Source organism: Macaca mulatta, chromosome 5 (genome assembly GCF_049350105.2).
Source record: "Macaca mulatta isolate MMU2019108-1 chromosome 5, T2T-MMU8v2.0, whole genome shotgun sequence".
Classification (NCBI taxonomy): domain Eukaryota; kingdom Metazoa; phylum Chordata; class Mammalia; order Primates; family Cercopithecidae; genus Macaca; species Macaca mulatta.
Genome location: NC_133410.1, coordinates 3,442,642 through 3,458,531, shown reverse-complemented (window position 1 = coordinate 3,458,531; position 15,890 = coordinate 3,442,642). Strand labels below are relative to the sequence as shown.

At 44.2% G+C, this 15,890-nt stretch overlaps 1 protein-coding gene across 2 annotated transcripts in view; it reads right to left on the bottom strand.

Annotated features, from left to right (window-relative positions):
- Window positions 1-10,632, bottom strand: part of RGS12 (regulator of G protein signaling 12) — a 184,608-nt gene extending 173,976 nt beyond the window's left edge. For both annotated transcript variants that reach the window (XM_078003006.1, XM_078003011.1), the window contains exon 1: window positions 10,541-10,632. The gene's annotated coding sequence lies outside the window, so the exon portion shown is untranslated. The remainder of the gene's footprint in view (window positions 1-10,540) is intronic.
- Window positions 10,633-15,890: the final 5,258 nt, after the last annotated feature.

Here is a 15,890-nt window from a genome sequence, read left to right as displayed (position 1 = left end):
CCACCTAGCTGCCAATGTTTCACCACATCCACTCCATTCCTCCAAGTTCCTGATCCTGATCCCTTCCTGCCATTCCCTGGGAGACCAAGGTCAGTGTCTCACCCCTATCCCAAGGGGTCCCAGGCCCTCATTCTCCTTCTCTCCCAGCCACAGGCCTCCTCCAGGACCTGCTTGAAGCCCTGCTGGTCAGTGCTGCCTTGGGCATAAATGTCAGTGTCCTGAGATGGGTGGATCTCTCCAGCTTTCCTACACCTTTACAGGTAGATCACACGAATGACTCCAGCTGTGGCTCACACACAGCCGGGCATCCTATGTGGTTCAGTGTTCACAGGCAGGATCCATTCCAGCCTCAGCCCTTCCATGGCACCGCCAATATTCATGACTTCAGAGTAAGAGCTCCAATGCAGGCCACACATAACACATGCCCAAATATAGAATAAATATAAGACTAATAAAATGTGAAATAAAATGTCTTCTATCCACCCACTTTGATGAAAATTCCTTTAAAACAACAAAACTGAAAAATAGAACTAAAGCTATGGCTTCTCAGATAACCAAACAAAAGCAAAATATCCAAACTGACAATGTTTGTTGCCTGTGTCTGGGGAACAGTGACCGTCAGCTGTGCCTGCCTGAGTAATAGCAGAAGGACACACACTGTTCACAAATGATTACATTTTATTCCCCAAAATAACTTTTCCTGCATTCATTTCAGCAAAATCTCTAATTATGTTGTTATAATCTCGATTTCCATATAATTTATGTTCTATTTTCAATTTGGAAAAACTTTTCCCTGATGAAGCAGAAGCAAACATAACTGTCAATAAATTTTTTCAAGCAAATATTTATCATTGGAAAAGAGCCACAAATTTTATGTACCAATTCTAACATTATTATGGTGCTGCCTATAATACATTATTGTTATCACAGAAAATATTGCAAACTCCTTACCTGTTTTTTTTTTTTTTTGAGACAGGGTTTTGCTCTGTTGCCCAGGCTAGAGTACAGTGGCATAATCTTGACTCACTGCAACCTCCACTTCCCAGGCTCAAGTGATTCTCCTGGCTCAACCTCCTGGGTAGCCGGGATTACAGGCACCCGCCACCACACCCACCTAGTTTTTGTATTTTTAGTAGAGACAGAGTTTCACCATGTTGGCCAGGCTGGTCTTGAACTCCTACCCTCAAGTGATCCACCCACCTGGGCCTCCCAAAGAGCTGGGATTACAGGTGTGAGCCACCATGCCTGGCCCAAACTTCTTAAATTTCATCACAGAAATCACTGTAACGTATAGCAAGATTTTCACCATCTCTTAAGGCAACACCTAGACTCACACAGCATTTCTAAAATGCTTCTTTCAAATTTGTCAGTGCTAAGATATTATTTTTAAAATACCAGAATATCACTCAGTTTATTCAAATCTCTCTTCAATTGAGATTATTCCTTAATCTAAAATGGCAGAAAATAATCTGTATAGAATCATTAAAGATTATTTATATGTGAATCATTTTCATCATGGTATCAGTCTGTTCTCATGCTGCTATAAAGAACTTCCCTGAAACTGGGTAGTTTATAAAGGAAAGAGTTTAATTGACTCACAGTCCCACATGGCTGGGGAGGCCTCAGGAGACTTACAATCATGGTGGAAGGGAAAGCAGGCATGTCTTACGTGGTGGCAGGCAAGACAGTGAGCAAGAGAAGGGAAAACTGCCTTATAAAACCACCAGATCTCGTGAGAACTCACTCACTATCACGAGAACAGCATGTAGGAAACCACCGCCAGGACCCAATCATCTCCCTCCCTCAACACATGGTGATTATGGGTCCCTCCCTTGACACATGGGGATTACGATTTGAGATGAGATTCGAGTGGGGACAGAGAGCCAAACCATATCAATCATCATGCAAATGTTTTCATTTCCTTTTTCTGATTTCTTTAGATTTTACTAGAATGCTATTTTTATTGCTTATTTTACATGAGGCCTTTGTAGTAGACAAAAACCATTTTCTCTCCAACTAAAAAATATATTAAAAATTTTTTTAAACATAAAATAGTCCACCCTCTTTTCTTTCCTTTTTTGAGGGTAAGCCTTTGCATATGTTACCAATAGCAATTAACATATCAAATGACTGGGACAGAGCATGTCTAAAATTAATTTCATTTTCTTCTGAAGACCACAATTCACTTTTATCTAAGAATATTATGCTGTTGGCTGGGCGCGGTGGCTCAAGCCTGTAATCCCAGCACTTTGGGAGGCCGAGATGGGCAGATCACGAGGTCAGGAGATCGAGACCATCCTGGCTAACCCGGTGAAACCCCGTCTCTACTAAAAAATACAAAAAACTAGCCAGGCAAGGTGGCAGGTGCCTGTAGCCCCAGCTACTCGGGAGGCTGAGGCAGGAGAATGGCGTAAACCCGGGAGGCGGAGCTTGCAGTGAGCTGAGATCCGGCCACTGCACTCCAGCCTGGGCAACAGAGCAAGACTCTGTCTCAAAAAAAAAAAAAAGAATATTATGCTGTTTCCCTTAACTCTTCTAATACATCTTGAATACTGTATAAATTCAATCTAATTGCTTTAACAGCATTTAGTCGGCATTCTTTTGTGGTTCTGAGGGTGATTATAAGGTCAAATATGATACACATTGAGTCAAGATGTCCCATCTTTGGGAAGATGTAGAAACTATCAAATATAATCCTCGGGGTATTCCAAAGCACGTCCTTACTCTTGACATCCTCAAAACCACATCTCCTGACAACAAATTCAAACTCTGTGCTGTACATGGATGAAAGCTGGCTTCTAGGCATCTGGCTGCTCTGTTGGCTTGTATACCTCTTCCCTTACCCATTGTGATAGCACCATTATCACAGCCTCCATAGCCTCCCCTTGACAATCTTTTAAAATAAAAAAAACTACCTAAATCGGCCAGATGCAGTGGCTCACCCCTGTAATCCCAGCACTTTGGGAGGCCGAGGGGGGCGCAGATCACCTGAGGTCAAGAGTTCAAGACCAGCCTGACCAACATGGTGAAACCCCATCTCTACTAAAAATACAAAAATTAGCCAGGCATGCTGGTGCTCGCCTGTAATCCCAGCCTCTCGGGAGGCTGAGGCAGGAGAATCACTTGAACCCAGAGGCAGAGGTTGCAGTGAGCCAAGATGATGCCACTGCACTCTAGCCTGGGCAACAGAATGAGACTCCGTCTCAAAAAAAAAAATCTAAATAAATATAAAATTGTTTTTATTTGATTTTTGAAAATTTAATTGACTCTCATTAAATAAAATGGCTCACTTGCTGCCAGAGTGAAAGTGAGGAACCTGTGCTGTGTGAGTTCTGGCCCTGCCTGTAAGTATTAGATGTAAGAACCCCCCATCTTGCAAAATGCTCTTCCACTGCCACGCGACCCTGTGGTGACTGCTCTGCTAATGTGTGAGAATCTCTGGAAACAATCACAAATAGAAATATGAAGAAAACAAGACAAATAGACACTGGTGCTATTAGGAAACAGTATTTCATTATGTGAGACTCTATGGCACTCACGCCACCTGAGAGGAAGAATGAGACAAGTTCGTTAATTCTTCTTTTACCCTTAGCTGAGCACTTCCGATGTGAAGCCTAATGAGGGAAAGAAAACAAGACTTCTTCCACTTAGGATATAGAATGATGGAAAAGACTTTCACTCCCATGGCAACAACAAGAAGAACCCAGAAACAATATTATACATTTCTATGAGACTAGTAGTCTAGTAGATGCAAGGAAATTTTAATGACCTAAATTCCCAAGAGAGACCAGCCCTTCTTATAGAACAGCAACTTCCATCCCCGGAACAGGAGGCTGGGCTGCATGTTAGTAGAAGAAGGAACAAGTCTGCCACAAAATGGGAGACCGCGGGGATGAGGAGAAAGCAGCCCAGTTCTAGGTGACGAGTCATTCAGCCCAACCAGCCTACCGGCTCCCATCCAGCCTCCATTTTTGCCATGAAAGTAGTGATGGAGGAGAGGCTGGGAAGCAGGCAGAAATCACTTAGTCCTCCACATTATCACAGTGCCGCGATTCCATTGCTGTGCCAGAGTTAAATCTAGGTTTTACCAAATATACCTAAAGCTCAACCCTTCCTAGCTCAAATACTGACAAGATCTAAAAAGGCTGCAGTGGAATGGGAAGTAGAGGGTTAGGCTAAACATGGGTAAACTCAGTGTAATTAATTTGTGGCCCAGCCCCAAGGATGACTTGGCTTTTAGAGGAATCTGAATGATAAGCCCTTTACCCAAACTGAGGAAAGTGTTTACATTATGTGGGAAACATGCATAACAAAATCAAAACAGAATAAAATATGACCTATCAGTTTCCACTGTTTATTTACAGCCAATGTCTGGAATGAAACAAAAAATTACAAGACATGTTAAGAAGTAGGAAAGTTTGACCCATAATCAAAAGAAAACACAAAAGATGCAGACCCAGATGATCCAGTAATGGAAATTAGCAGACACATAAGGTAAAGAAGTATTATGAATACATAAAAAAATGTACCGATAAAGATGTATAAAGATAAAGAGATGGGGTATACTAGAAGATAAGTAGAAACTCTAAATAACATATCAAAAAGAAATTCAAGCCAAAAATGACACTATCATGATATTGGAAATAAAACATGTATTGGTGAGGCTTCTGTGCACTGCAAAAAAAAAAAAAAAAATTTCAACTTAAATAATCTAAATGAAATCACAGAGCACAAAGTGGAATGAATAAAATGAAAAGAGCACCTGTGACCTGTGTGATAATATCAAGTGGGGTGACATATGTGTAATTGGAGTTCCAGAGAAAGAGTACAAGTAAAATGGGGAGAATCTAAAGAAATTGTGGCCAAAATTTTCTCAAATTGAATTTTTAAAAAATCACTCGTAGATCCCCAAAGCTCAATAAATCCCAAGCAGGACAAGTACAAAGAAAATACACCCAGGCACAAATGGTTGAAAACAAAAACTAAAATCCTAGAAGCAACCAGAGGAAAGAAAGATAGATTACATACATTAGTACAATAATAAAAATGATGGCAGAGTTCTTATTAGAAACAATGAAGCCCAGAAGACAAAAGAACATCTTTAAAGAACTAGGAGCATGGGAGGAGGGACTGTCAACTGAGAATTTCCACATCTAGTGAATATATCCTTAAAAAATGAAAGCAAAATAAAGGTGTTTTCAGATAAACAAAAGCTGCATGAATCTATTGCTGGTAGATGCACACTATAAGAAATGCTGAAAGAAATTCTTTAGGCTGAAGGGAAATAATGACAGAGGGAAACTTGGATCTACACACACACACACAAAATGAAGAACAGAAGAAATGGTAAAGGTGTGTGTATATATAAAAAGATTTGTTTTCCTTTTCTTAATTTTTTAAAAGAACAATTGAACACTTGAAGCAAAAACACTAACAATGTATCATGAGGCTTATAAATACATGTAAATTATATGCAACAATAGCACAAAGGATGGGAGGGAAATGGAATTATATGTTGAAAGGTTTTTACATTATATATCAAATAGTGTAATATGATTTCAAAGTAAATTGAGGTAAATTAAGGAAATATATTAGGATTCCTAGAGCAATTTCTTTTTTTTTTTTTTTTTTTTTTTTGTATTTCTTAATAGAGACGGGGTTTCACCGTGTTAGCCAGGATGGTCTCGATCTCCTGACCTCGTGATCCGCCCGTCTCGGCCTCCCAAAGTGCTGGGATTACAGGCTTGAGCCACCGCGCCCGGCCTCCTAGAGCAATTTCAAAAAGATAATACAAAGATTGTTGTAAATTAAAACCCAATGGAGGAGATAAATTTTTTTAAATGTTAAAAAGTCAATCAAAAAGAAGGCATGGGTCAGGCGCAGTGGCTCATGCCTGTAATCCCAGAACTTTTGGGAGGTCGAGGCAGGTGGATCTCCTGAGGTCAGGAGTTCAAGACCAGCCTGGCCAACATAGTGAAACCCCATCTCTACTAAAATACAAAAAACTTAGCTGGGCGTGGTGACGGGCACCTGTAATCCCAGCTACTCAGGAGGCTGAGGCAGGAGAATCGCCTGAACCTGAGAGGCAGAGGTTGCAGTGAGCTGAGAACACGCCATTGCACTCCAACCTGAGTGACAAGAGTGAAACTCCATCTCAAAAAAAAAAAAAAAAAAAGAGCAGGAAAGGAGAAACAATAGTGTAAATAACAAACATAAAAAATTGAAAACAATTAGCAAGACTACAGGTAGACTTAAACCCAACTATATCAATAATTACATTAAATATAAATGGGCTACATAGTATAATTAAAAGACAGCATGTCAGACTGAATTAAAAAACCAAAACTCTCTATATTCTATTTAACACTTAAAATATAAAAACACGTTTAGGTTAAAAGTAAAAGAATTTAAAAAAAAAGAAATATCATGGAAAAATACCATAAGAAAGCTGGGTGGCTATATTTTCAAACATTTGAGGCAAAAATTGTAAGAACTAAAAAAAGAAAAATAATCAGAAATAAGACCACACCATATAGTTGAATATTTAACATTATTCTATTATAAATTGTTGGGAAAACCATACAAAATAATCAGTAAGAACATAAAAGATTTTTAAAACACCACAAAACAATCTAACGTAATTAACACATCTAGAAGACTACACCCATCAACTATAGAATAAATACTCTTTTCAAGTGCACATGGTACATTTACCAAGAAAAAACATTTACTGGGCCATAAAATAAATCTCTTTAAATGCTAAAGGACTGAAGTTATACAGCATATATTCTCTGACAACAACAGAAATCAGTAACAATGTCTAGAAAACCATTCACTTTTGACGATGAAGTAACATAATTCTAAATAACTCATAGGTCAAAGAAGATATCACAAATAAAGCTAGAAAAATATTTTTAACTGAATAGTAAAGAAAACACAAAAAATCAAAATTTGTGGTATATAACTAAAGTTCTAATAGCGATACTTACAATTTTTACATGTTTATATTTAAAAACTAGTTTGAAATAAATGATCTGAGCTTCCATATTAAGAAGCTAGAAAATAAAGCACAAATTAAACCTAAAGTAAATAGAAGGAAGGGAACGATAAAAATAAGAGTGGAAATCATTGAAACAGAAAACACCCAAACCACAGAAAAAAACAAAAGGTCCAAAAGTTGGTTTTTCAAAATGACTAATAAAATTTATCCACCCTTAGTAAGATTAACGAAAAAGAGGGAAAATACAAGTTACAAACATTAGGCTATCACGCTGAGCCTATAGATATAATAATAAAAGGATAGTAAGAGAATAGTACAAACAACTTTATAACAATACATTTGACAACTGATATAAAATTTTAAAGTTCCTTTAAAAACCACAAAAAAATTACACAAGAGGAAATAGAAAGTTTAAACAGCTCTATTTCAATCAAAGAAATTGAATTAATAATTAAGAACTTTATGGCTCACACCTATAATCCCAGCACTTTGGGAGGTCGAGGTGGGCGATCACAAGGTCAGGAGTTCAAGACCATCCTGGCCAACAGGGTGAAATCCTGTCTCTACTAAAAATACAAAAAAATTAGCCGGGCATGTTGGTGCATGTCTGTAGTCCCAGCTACTCAGGAGGCCGAGGCAGGAGAATTGCTTGAACCGAGGAGGTGGAGGCTGCAGTGAGCTGAGATCGCACCACTGCACTCCAACCTGGGCGCCAGAGTGAGATTTCATCTCAAAATAAAATAAAATAATAATAATAATAATTAAGAACTTTAAAGGGATGCATCGAGAAATAAGATTGAATGATGATTAGATGGATAGATATGTGATAAGGAAAATATAATAAAATGTCAGTCTAGGAAATGAGTATGACTAATCATTATACAATTCTATTCATTTTTCTGAGTGGCTGAAATTCTTCATAACAAAAATTTTGGGGAAAAGCCAACATTTTCCACAAGGAAACTGATCCAGAAATAAAACCCCAGGACCATGTGGTGTTGGAATGGATCAAATATTTAAGGAAGAAATAATACCATCCTTATACAATTTTTTTCAGAAAAAAAGAGAAAGATGGAACACTCTTGTACTTATTGTATGAAACCTATATAACTCTAATATCAAAACCTGACAAGGACATCATGAGAAAAAGAAATTACAGCCCAATGACCCTCATGAACACAGACACAAAACCCTTAGCAGAATATTACTAAGCTGAATAGCACACCATGAGCAAGTGCAGTTAATCCAAGGAATGCAAGGTTGGTTTAACATTTGAAAAGCAATTCTTCAAAGTCACCACATTAATAAAAATAAAGGAGAAAAATCTTATGGTCATCTTAATAAATGTACAGATAGCATTTGTTAAAATTCAACATCCACTTATGATAGAAACTGTATATAAACTAAAATTAGAAGGGAACTTCCTCATTTGATAAAGGGCATCTATGAAAAACCTACAGCTGGCCAGGTGCAGTGACTCACACCTGTAATTCCAACACTTTGGGAGGCCAAGACGGGTGGATCATTTGAGGTTAGGAGTTTAAGAACAGCCTGGCCAACATGGTGAAATCCCGTCTCTACTAAAAACACAAAAATTAGTCAGGCATGGTGGTGGGCACCTGTAATTCTAGCTACTTGGGAAGCTGAGGCATGAAAATCGCTTACACCTGGGAGGTGGAGGCTTGCAGTGAGCTGAGATTGCGCCACTGCACTCCAGCCTGAGGGACAGAGCAAGACTCCATCTCAAGGAAGGAGGGAAGGAAGGAAGGAAGGAAGGAAGGAAGGAAGGAAGGAAGGAAGGAAGGAAGGAAGGAAGGAAGGAAGGAAGGAAGGAAGACCTACAGCTAATGTCATACTCATTGGCGAACAACTGAATACTTTCTTTCTAAGATCAGGACTAAGGCAATGGTGCTGCTCTCAGAACTTCTTTTCAAGATTGTATACTGGAGCTCATAGCCAGAAAATAAGGCAAGAAAAAGAAATAAAAGACATAGAGATAAGAAGCTTGTCCTTATTCACATACAGATAAGCTTGTCAAGAAGATGTTATTGTAAACATGGAAAGTCCTAAAGAATTACAAAAGAAAAAGCTGTTAGGATGAGTAAGTGAGTTGAGCAGGGTTGCAGACTACAGATACAAAAATCAACTGTATTTCTAGATACTAGCAAAAAATTAGAAAATCAATATACTGATAAATCAATTTAATAAAGGATGTATTGGACAGCTCCAAATGGTGAGATACACGATGCTCATAAATTGTAAGACTCAATATTTTTAACACGTCAGTTCTTATCAAGTGGGACTATGAATTCAATTCCATCTCACTTCTTTGGGGATCAATAAGTTGATTGAAATCAATAATTGATTTAAAATGTATACAGAATGGCAAAATATATGGATTAGCAAAAACAATTTTGGAAAAGAAGAAGTTTGGAAGACTTACACTAAGTGACCTGAGGACTTTCTCTAAAGCCACAGTAAGCAAGATAATGCAGACACGCAGACCAACAGGATCAAATGGTGTCTCAAAATAGACCCAGGTGTGGTGGCTCACGCCTGTAATCCCAGCACTTTGGGAGGCAAGGTGGGCGGTTCACCTGAGGTCAGGAGTTCAAGACCAGCCTGGTCAACACAGCAAAACCCTGTCTCTACTAAAAATAAAAATAAAAAAAATTAGCTGGGCATGGTGGTGAATGCCTGTAATCACAACTACTCAGGAGGTTGAGGCAAGAGAATTGCTTGAATCTGGGAGGCAGAGGTTGCAGTGAGCCAAGATCCCCCCATTGCACTCCAGCCTGGGCAATGAGAACGAAACGCCATCTCAATAATAATAATAATAATAATAGACCCACTCCTGTTCTGTGAATTGCTTTTTGACAAAGGCAGCAGACACACGCGATAGGGAAAGGGCAGGCTTTCCAACAAACAGTTCTGGAATAACAGGAGAATCACATGGAAAAAAAATGTCTCTGATATCCATTTCACTTCCCACAAAGCAATTGAGATGGACAGAGACCCAGATGCAACCACAGCCTGTAGAATACAATATGGGAAAATATCTCCATGGCCTTGGTGAAGCTTTCTCAGGACATAAAACATTTTAGCCATAAAATAATTAGCTAATTTTGATCTTATCAAAAGCAAAATCTGCCCAATTGAAACACACCATTAATTCCACTTTCCACCAGCATGGAGTCACAAGCTCTGGACTCACCCCTCCCCAGTCCCTGCTTCAAATGACTGGAAAACTGGACAGAACATGGGAAATGACTGTTTCCAGGCCTTGGACTGTTTCTGGGCCTTGTAATTTTATGAACAAGAGGAAGGAGTGAGGGCGCCTTCCTTCTGAGGGCCTGGAGCTCCCCAGGCTTGCAGATTTGCTCAGAGTGGAAGGTCTTGGTCAGCCCAGGCTACCAAGGCCCAGAGTGGGTGGGCTCCCCAGAGGGCACCATCTGAGGTCGCAGGCTCAGCTCCAAGCCCTGAGGCTGTGGCTGTGGGACAGGAGGACCTGGGGCTATATTGCAGGGGGAATGCGCTGACCTTGGGGTCGAAAGTCCAGGACGCAGGTCTCCTCCACCTGACCAAGACAGTCCCATTTTCTCCCTTACAGGGCAGCTATGGAGGGTTCACACAGGGCCTGCCTTTCACGGCCCCCACCAGGTGCCCCTGCTCCCTGGGCACAGCTCCCACACGGAGGCTGGCGCCCACTCAGGGCCCTGGCTGCAGCCGCTTGGTGGAACGTTGCTATTCTTAGCTGTAACCTAAGCAGCTGCCCATTAAAATTCCATTAGTTTCAAAGACTGAGCGGCAGTTGATATTTCTAATTATTGTGAAATTAAAATTGTCCCTGTAATTTAATGATAATTGCACAAGATGCCAGCTGGCACCCTGGGGAGCCACACTGTTCCCGAACAAAACTTGGAAAGTCTCTTGAAAGTTCTTTGAAAAGGAAAAGACAAAGGCGTTTTGGAAAATGAGGGAGGTGGGGGGTCAGGCCCGTGGTTGAATCCAAGCGTGACTAGGGCCTCTGCGCCGGGGGCCGGCAGGGAGCAGGTGGGCTGTCGGGGGAGGCCGCGCTCCAGAGCCCCCACCCCACCCTATACTGAGGATTAAACAAGGGAATAAGTCAGGAATCTAACCCTGCTGGGGACTAAGGAACACGTGGTCAGTGCAGTACTGTGGGGAAAGTTCTAGAAGCTGGCAGAAGCCCTCTGTGGGGTGGAGGGGAGGCGCCTGCAGGAGGAGGAGCAGGAGGAATCCGCTGCCCCTGCGCTTCCCCTCCACCACGTCCCTTAGGGTTAGGGTTAGGGTCCTCTGTGCTCGCAGAGGACAGAGCCCCAGACCCTGGGCCCCAAGCAGTAGGACGGAGCCAGCCCCTAACAACCCTGCGTGGCAGGGCGGAGCCAGCACAGCCCAGTGCCTGACTCCACTACTGGCCTCCTTCCTCCCGACTTGGAGACCCTGTGCAGGCATGAGGCATGGGGTACGTGCGCCACAGCCTGGGACCCTGCGTCCCCCTGGGCGGCCCTGCCACGGGGGGTCCTGACCTCACCCCACCACCTTGCAGAGCCAGTCTAGGTCTGACTAGGACGTGAGCCCCACCCTCCCCTCCTCGGGGTCCTCCTCCTACTCGCCCCTGCAGCCAGGATCTACAACCAACGCTCCCAGGCTGCCCTGCCCTCCTCATGGATCTCCACAACGCCACCCCTGCCTGCCGCCCCCATCTTCCCCTCCTTGAGGGCCAACCCACGGCCCCTCCCCCACAGGCCCAGTGCACCCAGGCCTGATCTACACTGGCTTGAAGGCAGGATAGGGTCAGATTTGACTCTGTGTCTACAGAGTCCGGGGACTGGACAGTCCCCAGAGCTGGGGCCGCACGGAGCCTGGTGAAGTGACAATGGTGTGTGCCTAGGACTGGACCCTCCTGCAATGCCTGCAGCCTGGGGACAGCCCTGCAGAGCTCGAAATCACACCAGCTTCCATGGCAGGCCACAGGCAGAGAGCGCTCCCCAGCCCAGCGGCAGCTCCTGCCCTCCCGGCCGGTGGGTGGTCCCAGGAGGGCAGGCTCAGGAGGCCCAGGTGACAGTGTGACCACACGTTTCCCACCACATCAGCTTTCCAGCCTGCAGCGGGTGGAACCTTACCTCTCTCCACACGCCGTTCAGCAGCCTCGTGGAGCCAACGCCATGCTGCGGGCGTTGAACCTGTCGTTTTCAACACTCCCTCCCCTTTTGGGCACTAAACTCCCTCTTAAAAATTGCATTTGGCTGCAAATGTGGAAATAACACTGGTATGGTTGGGAATTTTATTTCTCTCTCCCACAGAAGCAGCCAGGCCCAGGTGACAGCCCACAGTGCCCTCAGGCCCGGGTCGGCCACCTCTGGAGGTGGCCCTCACCCTCAGGACTGCCTCAGGGCCCTAGAAGGCCGCTGGAGAGCCAGACATCTCCTCCACCTCGTCTGTTTGTGCAAGAAGCAATATGGAAGGGAAAAGCCCACCTGCCTGCCCCTTTAAGGCAGTTTGCCAGATTTGGCAGGAACTTCCTCAGGTATCTCACTTGTCTCATGGGACCCCGCAGGCTCCTAGATAAGATCGCTGGACCCCTGCGGCTGGCTGCCCTGGCTGCCGGCCTCTGTGCACTGTGCACTGTGCACTGACGGGCCGGCCTGAGGTCAGGGCTGGTCAGCAGGGCCCGGCGGGAAGGAGGCTGCACACCGCAGGAGGAGCCAACAAACCGGCACCCGCCGGATGCCTGTGTCCCCGTCCTGCTGCTCCTGACCGTCAGTGGCCTCTCGCCAACCATGGCCCTGACCTCCCGCCTCCCAAATCCCCGCTGCCTCACCTCTCATCCCATCTGTCTGCCCTAGAAGCACACAGGGTGGGGATTCTGGGAAGTGTGGATCCTGGCAGACGGTGTCAGTGGAACACTCCAGAATGTAGTGTCAGAAATTGGCCTTGGACACTCAGAGGCAGCAACTGCTTTGAGAAGGAAGAGCAAAGGACCCTGGAAGGAGGGCTGGGCAAGGGGTGGTGAGGAAGGGGTGCCCTGGAAGGTGAGGCGCTGCCTGGCTCTCGGGTGGGGATGGAGGCCCCTCCTCCCAGGACACTGGAGCTGCACACCTCCTGCCCCATTCAAACGCTGGCCCACAGACAACCATTGTCCAGCCTGCATGCTGCTCGAGTGTTGTTACCACCTATGGCAGCTGACTCACCTTTCTTTTTTTTTTCCCCGAGATGGAGTCTCACTCTTGTCACCCAGGCTGGAGTGCAGCGGCGGGATCTCGGCTCACCGCAACCTCTGCCTCCTGGGTTCAAGTGATTCTCCTGTCTCAGTCTCCTGAGTAGCTGGGATTACAGGTGTGCACCACCACACCCAGATAGCTAATTTTTGTATTTTTAGTAGAGTGGGGCTTCACCATGTTGGCCAGGCTGGTCTCGAACTCCTGACCTCAGGTGATCCGTCCACCTCAGCCTCCAGAAGTGCTGGGATTACAGGCATGAGCCACCGTGCCTGACCTAGATCTCCATTTTTTACACGAGTCTTTAATCCGCCTGACACCAACTTCGAATAAAGAGCCCATATGGAAAGCCATGTACGAGGTTATACAGGTCCTTATTTTTTGCACCAGTACACCTACGCACCGCTAGACAAGAGGGTGACCCTCGTGGCGAGCTGGGCTGTCCCTGTGTGGCCGTGCGTGCCCCACACTGTTTGTTCTGTGGCAGCGCCACGTGGTTTAGAGTGCTGGGAGCTGACACAAGTTTCTCTCCCTAGTGAACCAGCCCTGGGGCCGCTATCCCTCTTTTCCTTTATTTTCTTCCACAAGAAGCTTAAAGTCATTTTATCCTACTTTTCTTTTTAGGTTCAGCCTTTTAAGTCAAGCCAAGGACCCACTACTTGTTTTTCTGATCCTCTCCCCTCCCAGCCTCTCCTCCGACAGCCCTGGTGTGTGTTGCTCTCCTCTGTGTCCCTGCATTCTCATCACTCAGCTCCCATCATTAAATGTCAATTGTTCAGATGTGCCAGGCTCTACTTGGAGTTACGTTTACATCCTGCCTCAGGAGCTTGGCATTTCCTTCTTATCCTCCCACACAAGAACATGGCAAATCTCCTTTTCTGTTTTCGTTTTTGTTTTGTTTTGTTGAGAAAATGTCTTGCTCTGTCACCTAGGCTGGAGTGCAGGGACACAATCTCAGCTCACCACAGCCCTGACATCCCAAGCTCTGGTGATCCTCCCACCTCAGCCTCCAGAGTAGCTGGGACTACAGGCATGTGCCACCACGCCTGGCTAATTTTTTGCATGTTTTGTAGAGATGGGTCTTGCTATGTTGCCCAGGCTGGTCTCGAACTCCTGGGCTCAAGCGATTCACTACCTCGGTCTCCCAAAGTGCTCGGATTTCACGTGTGAGCCACCATGTCTGGGCTGTTTTGTATGTTTAAAAAATCGGGTTTTGGTAGTAAGGCTTTGGTTGGTTCATAACATGAATGGGGACATTTTTGTCTTTTTTAGGATCTTAAATTATTTAAATAGCATCTTGAGGAGGTATTTTGACAACATCTATTAAAAATCTAAATGCATCCTCCTTTGATCCAGAAATTCTGTATGTAGGAATAGTACAAAAATATTTGCTGCTGATTCGTCAAGAAGTTAAATGTAGATTTACCATACAACCCAGTAATTCCACATCCGGGTATTCCCACAAGCACTGGACGTAGGGTCTCTAAGAGACATTCGCACACAGCCCATGTTCACAACAGCACTACGTACATTAGCTCAAAGGCGCGGCAACCCCAGTGTGCTTCAAAACATGAATCAAGGCCAGGCACGGTGTCTCACACCTGTGATCCCAGCACTTCGGGAGGCTAAAGTGGGCCGATCACTTGAGCCCAAGAGTTCCAGACAAGCCTGGGCAACATGGTGAAACCCCTTCTCTACAAAAAATACAAAAATTAACTGAATGCAGTGGCGAGCCCCTGTAGTCTCAGCTACTGAGCAGGCCGAGGTGGGAGGACCACCTAAGCCGGGAGGTCGAGGCAGTGCCAGTCTGGGTGACAGAGTGAAACCTTGTCTCAAAAAAAAAAAAAAGAAAAGAAAAAAGAAAAAAAGAACGGATAAACAAAACATGGTGGAAGACAGTGGAATATTACTCAGCCTTGAGAAGGAAGGAAACTCTGATACGTGACAGCATGGGTGGGACATTATGCTGAGTGAAATAAGCAGCACAAAAGGACAAATGTTGTGTGATTCCACTTATATGAGGTCCCTAGAGTAGTCAAATGCACAGAGACAGAAAGAACGATGGGTGCCCGGGGCTGGGGAGGTGGGGAGATAATGGGACTTTGTGTTTAAGAGGGACAGAGTTTCCATTTGACAAAATGAGAATTCTGTGGAGGGATGGTGGTGATGGATGCAAATGATGTGAATGTACTGGATGCCACTGAACTGCTCTCTTCTAAATCATTAAAATGGGCCGGGCACAGTGGCTCCCGCCTGTAATCCCAGCACTTTGGGAGGCCAAAGCGAGCAGATCACTTGAGGTCAGGAGTTCAAGACCAGCCTGGCTAACATGGTGAAACCCTGTCTCTACTAAAAATCCAGAAATTATCCAGGTGCGGTGGCGCACACCTGTAATCCCAGCTACTCGGGAGGCTGAGGCAGGAGAATCGCTTGAACCCGGGGGGCGGAGGTTGCAGTGAGCCAAGATCTTGCCTTTGCACTCCAGCCTGGGCAACGAGAGTGAAACTCCATCTCAAAAATAAAACAAAATAAAATAAATACATAAAATAATTAAAATGGTAAATTGTATATTGAGTGTATTTTACCACAACAAAAAAGAATATGAGGACATGCTAAAGACTTAAAAAATATCCACTTTCTAAGAAGAATAA